The following is a 14,873-nucleotide window of genomic DNA, read 5'->3' as shown; positions in this document are numbered from 1 at the left end:
GCGAAGCTTGGTACATGCACTTAGACAGCGTCTGTCTAACCTACGGTCAATGATGAGTCTAGAAGCAATAGGTGAAATATATGGAGATGACAATTAAATTTTGGATAAAATGGATGGAATTGTCAAGATCTACACAAGCTCTGTCTCCTTTGTCTTCATCCAACAAGCTCCAGAGAAATCTTATACACCCTGACCCAGAATCCTCTTCTCACTCAAAGAATTCTCTGAAATCCTCCAGAAGAATACTCCTTTTTCTCACTGTAATCATGTGCATCTATAGTTTAACAACATAACTGAGTTCTGCTATTCCAGGTTTGTTTTGCACAATCATTTCATCTGTGTGAAGAGGAACAAAGGCTTGGATTGCAGAAACCTCATAATCGTATTTTGGAAAGGAATGTCTTACACACTTGCAAATGAATCATTTCAGGAAGTTTTTAGAGAAAAGAAAAATCTTTTAGAAACAGTATTTTTGTGGCATACATAAATGGAAAAAACTGTAATAAGAACCCGAAGTGTCTTTAAATTACCAAGGAAATGAATGACTGAGGACATAACTGGTTCAAAGACTAAGTTGAGAATTAGGAAGGATCATCTAAAGAGGTAGGATAGGGGAAAAAACTGTGGATGAAAATGACATAAAACTGGGAACATGAATACAGAAACTAAGAGAAAAAGCCCTGAGATGAGAATAAGTTCCTAATTACAAGAAAAACTTCTAACAGAGAACAGACTCTGTGGAAACATTGTTAAGGAGTTAATGACAGGAATGCTTTCCAACATAATTAAAGCAAGTTAGAAAAATTCCTTAGGTAAAGATTGAATGAAAGTAAAACTGTTTCAGATCTATGATGCGAAATATCTTGATGGGAAAACTGTATAAATATGTTGGGGGGGCATAAGAATATTAAGGAAATATCTGAGTCCCTTATCAGTTTCCCTGCCCTAATGGCAACAACCTTTATAATACCTTGAATTTGGATAGCTACTCAAGCCAAAAATGAGCAATGACTCTTAAGCATATCCCTTAACATGGTTCAGCTTCCTACCAGAGAAATGAAGTAATTAAACATAAAAGGTATTCACATGTCCTGAGCCACTGAAATTCCACAAAATCTGTACAAACCTTTGGTGTCCCATGAAATCTCTGTATGCCAGACTCTCAAGCTATTCAGTAGCATTTTGCTGTATGATAAGACCTACTCAGCCTTGAAAATTTTGATTATAATACTTTAGATATTTTAAAATTTATTTTTCACTATTAGATCTTGTATGATGCAACCAGCCACCCAAGTTCATCACTGACTCTCCAGATATGGAAGGAGTCTCAGACAGACATGACTTTAAATTTAGAGAATATTACTGATTTCTATTACTAGTTTCTATTTCTGCTCCTTTTAGCTCATACTAACATGATAACAGATCCACTGCTACTACTGAAAAAAGAAGCAGATAAATAATACATTTATCTGTATTATTTACAGATAAATGCTGTAAGCAGATTTAGTAGCTCATGTAGACTAGAAATTTTGGAAAGAATCAATTACCTTCATGTTGTATGATTTTTTGACTCCTCAGTGTACCCCAAAATGATCCTTTATTTCCACTATAGAAGCTGGAAAATGAGATATATTATTTCTGTCTAGAAATAATTTGTCTGTGGTGTTAGACCGTTTCAACTAAAACTATACTACCATAGAAACAAAAAGTCGGTTTTCTTATAATATAAACAAAAATGTATAACTCATGTTTAATTACCTTTATTAGATTTTTAATGCAACTTCAGATCAGTATACCCTTCATTTGGTAATTTCTTTCTTAAAGAGGAATGATTAGACACAGAGATGTTCTGATTTTCTTTTGTGTAAACTCAGTTCTAGAAACACTTTTTTTTTTTTTGCTTTAATTCCTGACCTTTTCAGAAATGTCAAGAATTAAATATAGTTCTTCTGAAAATGTAGACTGCACACCATTGTGGAGAGCTGCTAAGCTGGTAACAATTACTTCTTTTTGTACGAATGGTAATTTGATAGATATGAATATACAAACTAAGAGCCTCCCTGAATGCAGCTGCTTGCCCAGAGACACAGAACTACAGGCTTAAAATGAGGGGAAGGAAGAAGATGTGGGGGAAAAAAGCAAGGGAAATATATCAATCTTCCCAATGACCATGACAATTCAAAATTCTTCCAATCCCACGCAGATGCTTTTTTTCCCCAAGGACAAAAGGAAATCAAATTTATGTCAGGTATATAATAAGGCTAATAATAAAAAAAGAAACCTCACACCTACATTTCACTGCAGAGAAGTGAGGAACTATCTCTGAAATATGAATATCTGAAATGGCAAAGCTCATAAACTAGGACAGGTTGCTGCTGTTAAACAAACAAAATACACACAAATTACATAGAAACAGACAGATGAATTCAGAATGGGTTTGCTTTAAAAGAGGGGAAGACAAGTACAGTGGCAGTATAGCAATGAAGCACTTAAAATTACAAAGAATTTACAAGCCATTTGATAGGAAATTAACCTTGCACATATACTGCCTTGTGCCTCATGTCTGCAATTCTGTATGTCCAGGATAAACATCTGTTGAAGAAATGGAAGATTCTGACTACAGGGAAATAATGTGTGGCCAGTATGTGGCCATATCTGTTAGCATTAGCCCATCATACATCACTGGCTGAAGCTATTTGCTTTCTATCTCCAGGATGCATCCTGACGAGAAGGATCTCTCTATGCTAGAAGATACAAACTGGATTCCTGCTGGTTTCGAACTAGGAAACTGCATGAACAGATGAAACTGTTTATAAGAAAGGAAAGATAGCATGGAATTTTCTGTGTAAAAAAGGTAAAAAAATGCCTCATGGGAAAAAAAAATTGTCTGAAATAATGGCTTAAAAATCTATTGAGGAAGAAATTGTCTATTGTTCTAGCTTAGTGGGATATTCTACAAATTTTATTTTGTCCTTAATGGTTAAAACCAGACAAACATTATATATATTTCTGTTAACAGAATTCACATGAAAATAGAGAAAGAGAGAAACCTAGGATATACAACACACTGAGGAGTTATGCTGTGATATGATAAAGAGATAAAAGAGCTTCAACTTTGTATCTGCATTACTTGCAAAGACATAAATAGCCTCATCTAATAAAGTGTGCTTCTCAACCACATCATAGTTTATATTTAGTGTTTGAAAACTGTGCTAGGTAGCTAATTCATACTTTCCACATGAGGATTTGATCTTCTAATTTTTCCCAGAATTGGAGTATAACAGCTCTCACCTCAAGACTTGTAAAAGAAAAAATTTTCACCAAAAGGGTTGTTGTTTACCACAGAGTACACCTGCTACTCTCTGTAACTACTAAAGCCACAAGTGAGCATCATATCCTGCATACAGAACCTCAGCTATAACCTCTTCACTAGCACATGCATCTGGATTTATTTATTTCTTGCTTGTACACAATGCACTGCATTTGGCAATAGCCAATGCAAAAAGTCAACATCCTTGACAAATACCAGAAAACAGACATAAAATATTCTTAATTTGCAGAAGGAAAATACAGTGGAATTTGCTTGATAGTCTCCATTCTACCTTCAGTGAGTATTTTGTTTGTCTAATAGGATCTCCGGCAGCATGGCTCATCTTACAATCATCCTAAAAGCATGCTGGAAAAGCAAAAACACAATCAATACAAAGATACATTAGCTAAGTCTTACTGTGGCTATGAATGTACATTATGTTTTCTCAGAAATGGCACTTTTTGAGCTCTATTGATATGTAAGATCGTTTCTGATAAAATCTATCCTTAGAAACAGGCAGCTGTGGCAAAAGTAGCAGTCAGCTTAATTCAAAGAATTGGATTCAGTGCTGGGATGTAAACATGTGTGAGATCTGCTCTCTTTTCTGTCAAAAATATTTCATGTCACTTTCATTTTTAGTCAGTTTCTCTGTTGGAAATCTGGGGATAAGGAACATGTGGATTTACTCATGCAAATGTTTTGAGAACAAAGGACAGTGAATATTTATTATGCAATAGAGACATTCTAAGGGCTATGCTTCTCATCTGGCATAATCAATGAGTACAGAAAGAAATAAAGAATATTTTAAAATATATTAAAGTAATGTTGAAGGCCAAAATTATGATCATAAATATATTGATGCCTATATTTAAAACCACTAATTTCAGAAAGTTACAGTTACCTTGCATACCTAACACAATATATATGCATATATATGTGGTTGAAGCTCTATCATCCTTTATGCTAATCTGTATCTTCTTGAAATAAAGATATTTGACAGTACTGTCATATAAGGTCCACCATGGTATACAGCAGATAGATCAGTTTCCTGTTTCCTTCTCTCTCTTACAGCATCCTAATCAGCCTAATTAAAGCTTAGTTCATTTGAAATCTCAGATGGCAATTTGTTTTACTCTATCCCACTGTGGTCTTTTTATAAAGAGAATTAAATTTGATCTTCTGACAGCAATTATTAAATGATCCCAACTGGCCCCAATTAAGACACATGGCTCACAGGCCTCAAAATCCAATAAAGTGCCAATCTCTGTCTTTCACATGTATATCTCCCTTTACCTTGTTTTATTTCCTTAAAGCCAACTAAGCTCATGTTAGTAAGCACAACTGAATGTCATTTGTAGATTATTTCAAGATAAAATACATCACTTTACTTTCACCAACATTCTGAAGCAGGGACAACACATTCAAAATCATCATTTTGAAACCTCTCTCTAATTAATTCTGCCTATCTTTAATGATCTTCACTGTGCTGCATATGACCTACATATTCTCACTCTTAAAATACTGCTGACAACAAGCGGTGACTAGAGAAACATATTAAATATCCATGGTCTGAGTTCTACACTTACAATTATCCTTATAGGAATACATCTATTTTGTAAGCATTTCCACTTGATTGTCACCTCTCCACTGCAGAAATTCAAGCAAATATGATGTTCATGGAAATTCTGAGGTTAACCTTTTTTATCTCTAATTTCTGATCTAGTTTTTCCACACATGTGCAGTGATAATCTGTGAAGAAATATTCCCATGATTTTACATAAAGGCAGGTAGCCACAGGATTTGGAACTCATTGATTGTGTGATACTCCAGGGAAATAGCTGAATTAAAACATCCATCATGAGATTGAAGTAGCTTCCATACACATGTGGTTCTTGTTCTAAACTCTAACACCTGCTTGGAAATTTAACCTCCATCATTTCTCTGAAGAACAAATGGGACAGGTTGATCTAATGCCATTTGGTTTAGGTCAAAGCTGAGCTGTGTAGTGTTCTGCTAAATTAATTGCAATGTAATTGATACTGTTTGACATAGGTTTATGACCAGGCTGTTCTCTCACTATTAAAATACATAAGATTGCATATTTCTGCACATTCACCCTAAGTACATCTTTGAGCAAATACAGCACACATTTTTTGTCTCAGCATTTGCAATGAATTACCTTATAAAATACAATAAGGTGTCCAAGTGTCATCAAAAGATTAGGTACCAAATAATAAATGCGGCAACTTCCATTGTGGTATTTTTTTTTTCTGATTTTCCTTAATTTATGTACTGAACATATGTAAGCATGATTTCTTTGATATAAAAAAGTTAGAAAGACACTAACTTTCAGTACAAAATTTTCTTCACTAACAGGAAAATGTACAAGTTTTTGTAAAACACCATTAGACACATCTCCTGTTGAACTGGGAAATACACTTTTTTGGTTTTGGTAAAAATTTAAAAAGTTAAAGTGGGGCCAACCATTTCTCAAGTAAAATATATATTTTTTTTTTACTTGAAAATATGACATTTAAGAATTAAAAAACATTGCCTCCAAAAAGCAGGCAGCATTTTTGCTTCTAGAAATGCTATATGACACCACTAAATTTCCATGCAATAAAGCTGAGAGAGGATTTCTAATAAGGCATTGAAATCTCTAAATACAGTATATTCTTAATTACTTCTCATTGTATTCTAATAATCCCATACAATATATTAATTTTAGCTCTTTTGCTAAAACCAGCAAATCCTGTGACAGATTTAGTGCAAAGAGCTGAAAATATCCTGTGGAAAAAAAACTCAGTACAGAGATCAGATCAACCCCAAATCCTGCCATTACTCAGCACTGCAGTGATGTACAGATATTTGTAGTGGTTTAAGGAGCCAGTGGGGGCTGGAAACTCTACATACTCAACTAAAACATGATTGCAATTGAACCTCATCAAAGTAAGAGCTCATAATTTGTCACAGAAAACAGCCAATTAACATATGTCAGAAAAAAGCTCTCATAAAGATAATATATGATTAACGATCCAATGCAGCTGTCATAAATCAAGTCTGCATTTTAAAAAGAAGTATTAGCCTGAGTTTCTGAATGTTTACACTGACAATGGAGACTGTATTTTAAAAAAGCTGCAAAGAAGAAGCCCCTAGTAACACTGTGTCCTCTGGTGTGGAGTTAGGAGTTCTGAGAGATCCAGCACTTTTTGCAGTTCTGGCTGTTGTGGTATAAATGGTTAAGACCCTCATCAAAACACAATAACTATTTTGTTTCAGTGCTGTTTTAAAATGCAGACCTTCACTCTGAGAGAGGTGGCCTTCATTGATATACTTTGCTGTCAACACAATCCTCTGGAAACACAGCATCTATTTATTGCTACCAAAACTGCATTTTTAAGATATGCTGGCTCCAGGGCCAGCACTGTGATCCTGGCTGTTCAAATGCATAGCCCTGAGTGCAACTGCACTCTAGCTAGTCCTGTAATTTCATATTTACACTGCTGAAAATGAAATCTGAATGCTGCCTGCAACTGTAATTTTTAAAAAGAGAAGGATTTAAAGTACTTTATGCACATAAATGAATGGAAAGCATATATGTTCGCATATAAGCTAACCCATTGCTTTATTAAGACAGAATACTGACTGCGATGCCTAATCAGAACAACTATCTTTACTCCTCATATTTTGCACACCACTATTTTAATTCTTGAAACACTGCATAAATAAGCTGCTGGTTTTTCACAAAGCATTATTAATTTTTTTCCTGTTATTATTTAGGATCCCATGTGGCAACCGGTAAACTCTGAAGTGACTTGAATTGTAGATTTTTTGTACGTCTGTGCATATATGAGAGTGTGTTTGTCTTGACATGGTGTTGTAAAAGGTAGTACTTCCTCCTTTCTGCTTAAAAGAGATCCCCAAAACCCAAGGATTTGAAACTCAGTAGTCTGGAGTAATATCTGACTGGACATTAGTCAATGTATTTTTAAAAACGCTTAACTCCTATTCAGTCATCCATGGTCAAAATTGGACAAATTTTAGTTGGTGCTAATGAAGAACAATATAATGGAAATAGTAAAAGTGAAGTGAAATGACATGTTTTTTAAGGTCCTTTTCTCACCTTTAAAGTCCTTCAAGGACTCAGAAATGATGTTTCCACTAATATTAGAGGCTGGAGTTTCTGTCATCAGCAGATGACATTCTGACATCAGTTAACTCTCTAAAACCAGAATTTGTTATATAGTTGTTATGTTGACACTGAAGTGTCTGGTGACTGCAAAGCTATGGATTCACAACCGCTGAATTGGCTAAGACTTTTGGATACGCTAAAACTGAAAATGCTGAGAGGTCAAAAAGAAAACCCAAGTGTTAAAAGCTACTCATGTGAGCACGACTACTTCAAAAAGATCAAAAGCATTGATATTTCTGAGCCATTTATGTAGACCCCAAATGGATAATATTGTCATTCCTCACTATGTTACATTATGATAAAAAGATGATCATTATGAATCACTGCTCCTTTTGACAAAACATTGTGAATAGTATTAGGGTTATGCTGGCTTTTTCCCCCTCAGTATGTTCATGGGGATATGTGTTCATTGATTCCCAAGCAATCAGTAACATTTTTGATTAAGATCTCAGCTGAATATCCCAAGGCTTCTCTACTACTGAAAATTCATGACTTTTACTGTACCAAATTAATGAGAGTAAACTATGCAGCCTCAAGCAAAATAGATTAATTTTAATTTTGCAATAAACAGAAAAATAAAAGACTGGACAAAATGCATTCAATATCTATTAAATTGTTATGTTTGTAACAAAAAATTCAGTTTTGGCTCTAGAGACAGTTTAAGGTGAGTAATAGTATTCAAAGTGCAAAACAGTACTTTAAAAATGATGCAATAAACAAGAATCAGATGAAAACTGTATATTTTTTCGTATACTTTTTTAGAATAAAACCACATTTTGGATAAGACTCAAGGTTAGTATGTACTCCTGATTATAAATCTGCTTTAAAATATTCTGCCAATGGTAAGAACAGAATAATTGAAATAAGTTCTTAATTGTATGGAAATATTGTGTCAGAGGGATATCCTCGGTTGTAAACTTTAATTTCCTCTCTTTGTAGGTAATACTAATATAATTTCATAACTAGGTCATGCATAAATGACCAATAAATATCAGTGCACTGCTATTATCAGCATATTTTCCAAGAAAATTTATCAAATTGTGGTTTATTTATCACAATATCTCCAGGTAAGAAATCTCCAGCATTCTCTTTTATACATCAGATATAACAAATTATGCATGATGGAATACTGAAAGTACATTCTTCCTGCTATCTACCCATGTTGTGCTGCAAAGTGAAAACTATCTGAGTCAGTAACAGCTTCTTCTAAATGGAAATGTCAACAGCATGCCATAACCTAATTTAAGATGTTTTTAAAATTATTTCAAAATCAGAATGTTTGCAAACAGAGTTCATGAAAATAATATCTCACTTCCTGATTGCTTCTGTGCATATGTAATTCTGTTGGAATCTTTCTTTTGATTTTTACAAGCTAGGACTTTGGAAAAAAGTTGATAAATACTGTATTAAATGTCCAAGATAACTTTGATGTCAAAGCTGCAGACTCTTAACCCACACATCTCTAGGGCATTATCCCATATAAATGAAAGAAAAATATGCTTGTTCTTCCCAGTCTCTCCAGTAAGTCCACTGGTTGGCTCTGGAGAGGAGAGATGAGTTGCCATGATGTGAAAGGGTCTAAATCCTCACAGATTACAGCAGTGTTATACAGTAATGAAGCATCACAAAAATTAAGCACAAAACATTCAAATAGGAATATTCATCATCATCATCCTCTTACTCTCCATGTGCCACATTAATACAAAAGTTCTACTCCTGTTACTTAGAGATGAACACTGAGAAATTAAATGGCTCCATTCTGCAATTTTGCATGCAACAACTATAAAATACTTTCAATGTGTTCACGAATAAATTAGGAACTTTAACAATTACAGCTTTTGCTGTTAAAATTCCTAAATTATTGAGAATATTGGAATGAAGTTACTGGGATACTTTGGATACTGTCATGTAATTTTAATCATCCAACATTTTCCCATACCAGCTCATGGATTTACTTTTCAACACTAGCACCCTGGGACAAGAACTAGCTGATTTATTTCCCATGTTAGAAGATCTTGTGGCTCAGTTGTCTTTTTTGCCTTGGCTGCAATAGATGGAAGCAAATCTTTTGCTGGATTATAAGTTTAGTGTGGTTTTGGGGCTGTTTCTTCAGGTTGAAGTCTTTACTTTCACATTTTTTTGTTTGTCTGTTGTCCTTTGATGTTAGATTCCCAGATAATTTATTCCAGTTCACAGAGCAGTTTCCTCAGATAAGAACCATGTGTTAGTAAGTCCGTAGCTCCTGCTGAAACCTCTTGCAGGGATAAATAGAGAGTGTAGCCAATCTACATGAGTTTATTTCTGGAAATCCTACTGTTGCATTATTCTGTAGAAATAACCACTGACAAGACATATGCAAGAATTCATGGTATGAATTCAGATGTGTACAGACTGGTAGTTATCATTCTTACTGAACAGCACCTTGTCTGCTAGAAAAGCATGGAAACAACAAGGTGCATTCTTTTTTAAATTTGGTTAAACCACTGCATCACCCATTTTTCTTCATCAGTCAAAAAATGCACTGATCATGATGTACAGTGTCATGTCCATGGCAGGCTGGTTTTAGATAGATTTAAAACACAAAGTTTTAAAACCACAACTCACGCTGCTCAGCCTGGCTTATCCGATAATAAAGTAGAAGACCAGCACGAATAGAGTCTGATGCTACCTGGAACAGAATGTAAGGATACTTTCAAAATTAAGCAGGCTTTGCATCTGCCACAGAGAGAGCATATTCTGCATCAAGACAGATATGCATAGAGAGTAGTAATTGCTTGCTTCCTAAACCTTAAGCTAGAGTCATGCTCTGCTGCTATGTAAAATGGTGGCATTAGTTGTTCATCACTGTAAGACTTGTCAACCTCAATCAAAGAGGTGTCAAATGCTCTTAAACTGTATGGTGTATGGTCACCCCACGAATGAAAAAGACACTTCCTCAAATTGCTACAGTCAAACCAGCATGTGCTGTGATCCTGTTGATTCTCACAAACTAATCAGGGACAGTATCTTTCTATAAACTCCAACAGTACAAAGAATAACAGGTTAAATAATGCGCCTCCAGTCATAAGACTCCACACCTGTACTGGTAATAAAGACATTTCAACAGATGATGTTTTAAGACGCTTTGTTAACAGAAAAGAATGTGTTACTAATGAATTACCATGAAGATCCTGATTGCTGGGAATGTTAAAGATACCAAATAAATTCCATAATTATTTTCAAATGCCTAACATCTTGGCCAAATTCCTTCCTGGATTATTGTTCTGCTGTACAAATTGTAACGCAGCTGAAGAAGAAACTCTTTGCTTTTTGATTTAGATAGATTTCATAATATTTTGTGCTGTTTGAAGTAATAACACTTCACCATGGCTCTGCTTTCAGAATCAGGTGAACCAATGGTGCTCCTTGCTCATATTTTGTTTCAAGTAAGTTGTGTAGAGGCCCATTTCATATGTAATTAGACAGCTTTTATATTTATAGGAATTTCAACTTATCTGGAGTGAGCAAAGTGTTTCTCTTCTACTTTTCCAGAAAAGTAACAGAGAAAAAAGATGCTTATAATAACTTACTTTCAAATTAATGAAGATTAATGAAGACATAAACTTTTGGAGTCCACCTCTCCCTGCTGACAATTAAATTAATATCTACATTCTGATAAAACTGATTACAGTATGGAATTTTTGGAAATACCAACTTATGGATGACTATAACAATGCCATGAAAGAAAACAATGGATTAAATCTAAAGAAATGACAATACTTCATTCTTGAGCATTTTCTGAATAAACTTAAATTGTCTTTCCAAGGCTGAGTCTCCGTACAGTTTTGTCAAATACCAACACTGATTTTGAGTAGATTTTTAATGGTTGATACTTCTTATGCCTGAAATATATAGCCTGTAATTAAACAAATTAGTCTTCCGTTTTCCAAGCTACAGGTGGCAGAATTCACTCATATAAAATAATCATTACTTTTTGGATCCTGGTTTGCTGTCAGATCTGTATGAGAATGTAGTAATATATTTGCTTATATTTTTATGTAGTTTTCTCCCCAGATTTTGGCTGTCTTTCAAAAGAAATGTGTGAAACTTTCTACTTGACAGGGTCAAAATCATTTTGGATTACAGTAAGACCTAAAATTACATGGAAACGCTATATTTTGAGCCTGGTCTCACTGAAAGTAAAGTAAGTTGTGAAAAATATGTACAACAAACTCTGTACATTAAGATCATTAGTAAGAAATTACAAACATTTTAGTCAATATCTATTGTGAGATTGATTTTTTATAACAATTATAAATTTGAATCCTTTGTTAAGTTCACAATGAATATTAATATAAAATGTCACATTGGTTTTGACTACTGCTAGACTTTTTACATTTTGCTGCAGAAAGTAGACCCAGTGTTAAAGCTGCAGGATTTGTAGCTGTATAGGAGGAGTATATGTCATGCACATTATGAAAGCAAGATGTGTGAAGGGTAAATATGTGCATTGCGTAGAAATAATGGCTCATCTCAACAGTGCTGTGCACCTGTTCGACTATGCAGTGACTTTTTATTCTTGTTTGTGGAATAATGATCAATAATTTGTTCTACATAATTTTTCTCTTCTGTCAGCTAGGAAATAATGAAAAAATTCTTAGTTTGTATTTTAGGAGTGACTGTGTAGTCTCTCTGAAAATCTGATAATACTGTAGTATAACATTTTGCTCTTGTTGTCTTCAGAAAGTCTAAGATTTTTAAAGATTAGTACAGCTCTTGAGAAAATATATTCTACAACTGGAGTTAATTTTTAATCTCTTGCTGCTTATCAGTGATTTGATCTGATATTATGAAGCAGGTTGAAATCTTGATCATATTACAGCTTGAAGTCTCTGTTCTGATTTTTTGCCTCCATACAGGTGTATCTTAGTTCCCTTTTGAGGTCCTTATAAGATAAATACATTAGCTACATAAAATGAAAGAGAAAGGGAAAACACTTTGAAAATGTGTAATAATGTTCCAATTTTGCATATATTTTAAGTAAAACTGGAGTTTAAATTAACGTTACATGCAATGTCCTGAAGAAATGAAGCTTCCATTAGAATAAAAACCATAGAACTTAAAGAAATTGAACAGCTCTGATCTGTTCAGTCATCTGACTTTTCTGGTGTATCTGAGTACATCTTAGTATCTGAAATCATGTCAATGCTCATGGCACTCCTCATTTTATCCTACCTTCTCTGGTTGTAGTAGCGCCTTTCCTTTGATAAAGGGGAAAACTTCATCATTTTACTTAATCTTAAATAGACTAAAAATATGTCCCTGACGCCATGTTGTTAATACTAATGTAATATTAGCATTATTTAGATCACTAAGCAACACAATCTGAACATGTCAATACTAATGACAAAAAAGGATTTCAGAAGTAACCTTCGCTTATGCACTTCATCAAGTCCCAGCATACTACAATGAGGACTGAGATTGAACAAGAAACAGAATTTAAAGTCCTGGACAGATGCTAGTCCAAATACATTTATTCAAGGTATGAAGAAAAAAGAAAATATGTATTTGTTTGTTAAAGGAATGGCTTTTTTGTGTCTAACATATTAGAGAAATTCTTAAAATTCATCCTCTCATAAAGACTGTTTGTGCAACGCTGTCAAGATCAGGATCAGCCTGGGTTATCAGCCACAGATTGGTAAATCCTAGACAAGCAAGATAAGTTGTCTTTTTCTCCTTTCTGTACTGTCTTATGGCCAGTTTCTAACTGCATGCTGAAAACCAAGTAATTGAGTAACAGTTTCCCTCAAGTCTGTGATAAATTTTGCATTCTGACACACTTTCTTTGTTCTATAAATTCATACACATGTAGGACATAAATCCCAGAAAAGTTACCTAAGTATCGAAACAAGAGGGAAAATAATATAAATAATAATATAGCAATAGCATGACAATAATATAAAATATTGTCATTCTTTAAGGATACTATTTAGTGACCTCAGTGTGAGTCTTCTTCTAGAACAAAGTTGCAACTAGCATTGAAACACATTATCTATTATTGAACGTAGTAGTTTTACACTTCTGATGTTCAGCAGTGTTCTGGAAAACACTGAAACAGAGGAATATAATATTTAGCAATGATCTGTAAAATGTGCTGTATATCTTTACCAGTAATTGATCAATATTGTCACTGTGAGCATCCGGTATAGCATGACTAAAAACAAGTAGTATTTTAATACTGGTTATTCAATCTCTGAACTGTAACAGAGCTAAATGCTAAGTACTAAGAGCTAAGTACTTTGAATTAAAATACATTAACACACTTCTTTTACCATTTTGTATCTACGGAGAATAAATCATAAGCAAAAGAATGCATATTATTCCATGATGCCACAATAAAATTTGCTCACAGGAACCAGTGCTATTAAAAACACCACATTCTGCTGAGACTGTGGTTCAAGGCTTTATGATTAAGTTACCTTGAAGACTATCTAATAATGAGCATTTGTAAATTCCCAGCTTAATAGTATGTAATACTTTTAGATTGTTTCAAGAATTATTTGGGCTAAAAGGTTCCTTGGCATCGACATTGAGCGTAATCCATTGGAAGATTACTAAAAATGACAAGACAAAAAAAAAAAAAAAAACAAACAGTTGAAAAAGTCATCAATTTCCTAATCTTACAGAGTATGGAGTTTGCACAGAAGTAAAATTTAGGAAAATCTAAACGTAATGAAGTGAACTTCAGGTACACGTCAACTTCCTCAACTTCAGTTTGGTTTTTTTTTCTGAAATTAACTGATTTGTAAAATTTGGTGTAAGAAGAAGAAACCACACACCAACAATTATTTTTTCCCACTTCAGATTAGCTTTCATTTTCTAATAATACAGTCTAGGAAACATTCTGAATTGTGCTCATTTAAATCAGATTATTTAAGTAACTTGCACCCATGAGATAGTGTAAAATTCAAAGGATTTAAAATAATTTTAAAAAGCACCATCACACCAGACTATTAAGCAAAGTCTTAATGGGGCAGCATTTTACTTGATGAAAGTAATTGTGACATTGGTACAACATCAAAAAATAGTAAACTTCAACAAATACTTAAGTCTTTGCAGTACCATGAGTTGTAGCCTCAAGCCTACAAGCATGAATGCCTAATTCGAAGCACTTAAATTGTTTGCTGAGGACTGCAGAACTCTTCCTGTACCTAAGATTAATTACATATAATGTAATGGTTAATATGAATAAAATCACAGATGTTGTTACTGTACCCAAATAAGTCAAGTAAGCCAATGAGAATTTGAAATCAATGAGCATGTGCAAGATGAAAAACCTAATTCCTCATGCAGTTAACCTGCATTCAAGTTTTGTGCATCTAAATACAGTTC

The 14,873-nt window shown here is 33.9% G+C and overlaps 1 protein-coding gene across 19 annotated transcripts in view; it reads right to left on the bottom strand.

Annotated features, from left to right (window-relative positions):
* Nucleotides 1-14,873, bottom strand: part of MEF2C (myocyte enhancer factor 2C) — a 139,044-nt gene that overhangs the window by 88,686 nt on the left and 35,485 nt on the right. The gene's annotated exons all lie outside the window — the stretch shown is intronic.

The sequence above is a fragment of the Melospiza melodia genome, chromosome Z (genome assembly GCF_035770615.1).
Source record: "Melospiza melodia melodia isolate bMelMel2 chromosome Z, bMelMel2.pri, whole genome shotgun sequence".
Classification (NCBI taxonomy): domain Eukaryota; kingdom Metazoa; phylum Chordata; class Aves; order Passeriformes; family Passerellidae; genus Melospiza; species Melospiza melodia.
The sequence above is the reverse complement of the archived record's forward strand: the minus strand, read 5'-3'. Positions and strand labels throughout refer to the sequence as shown.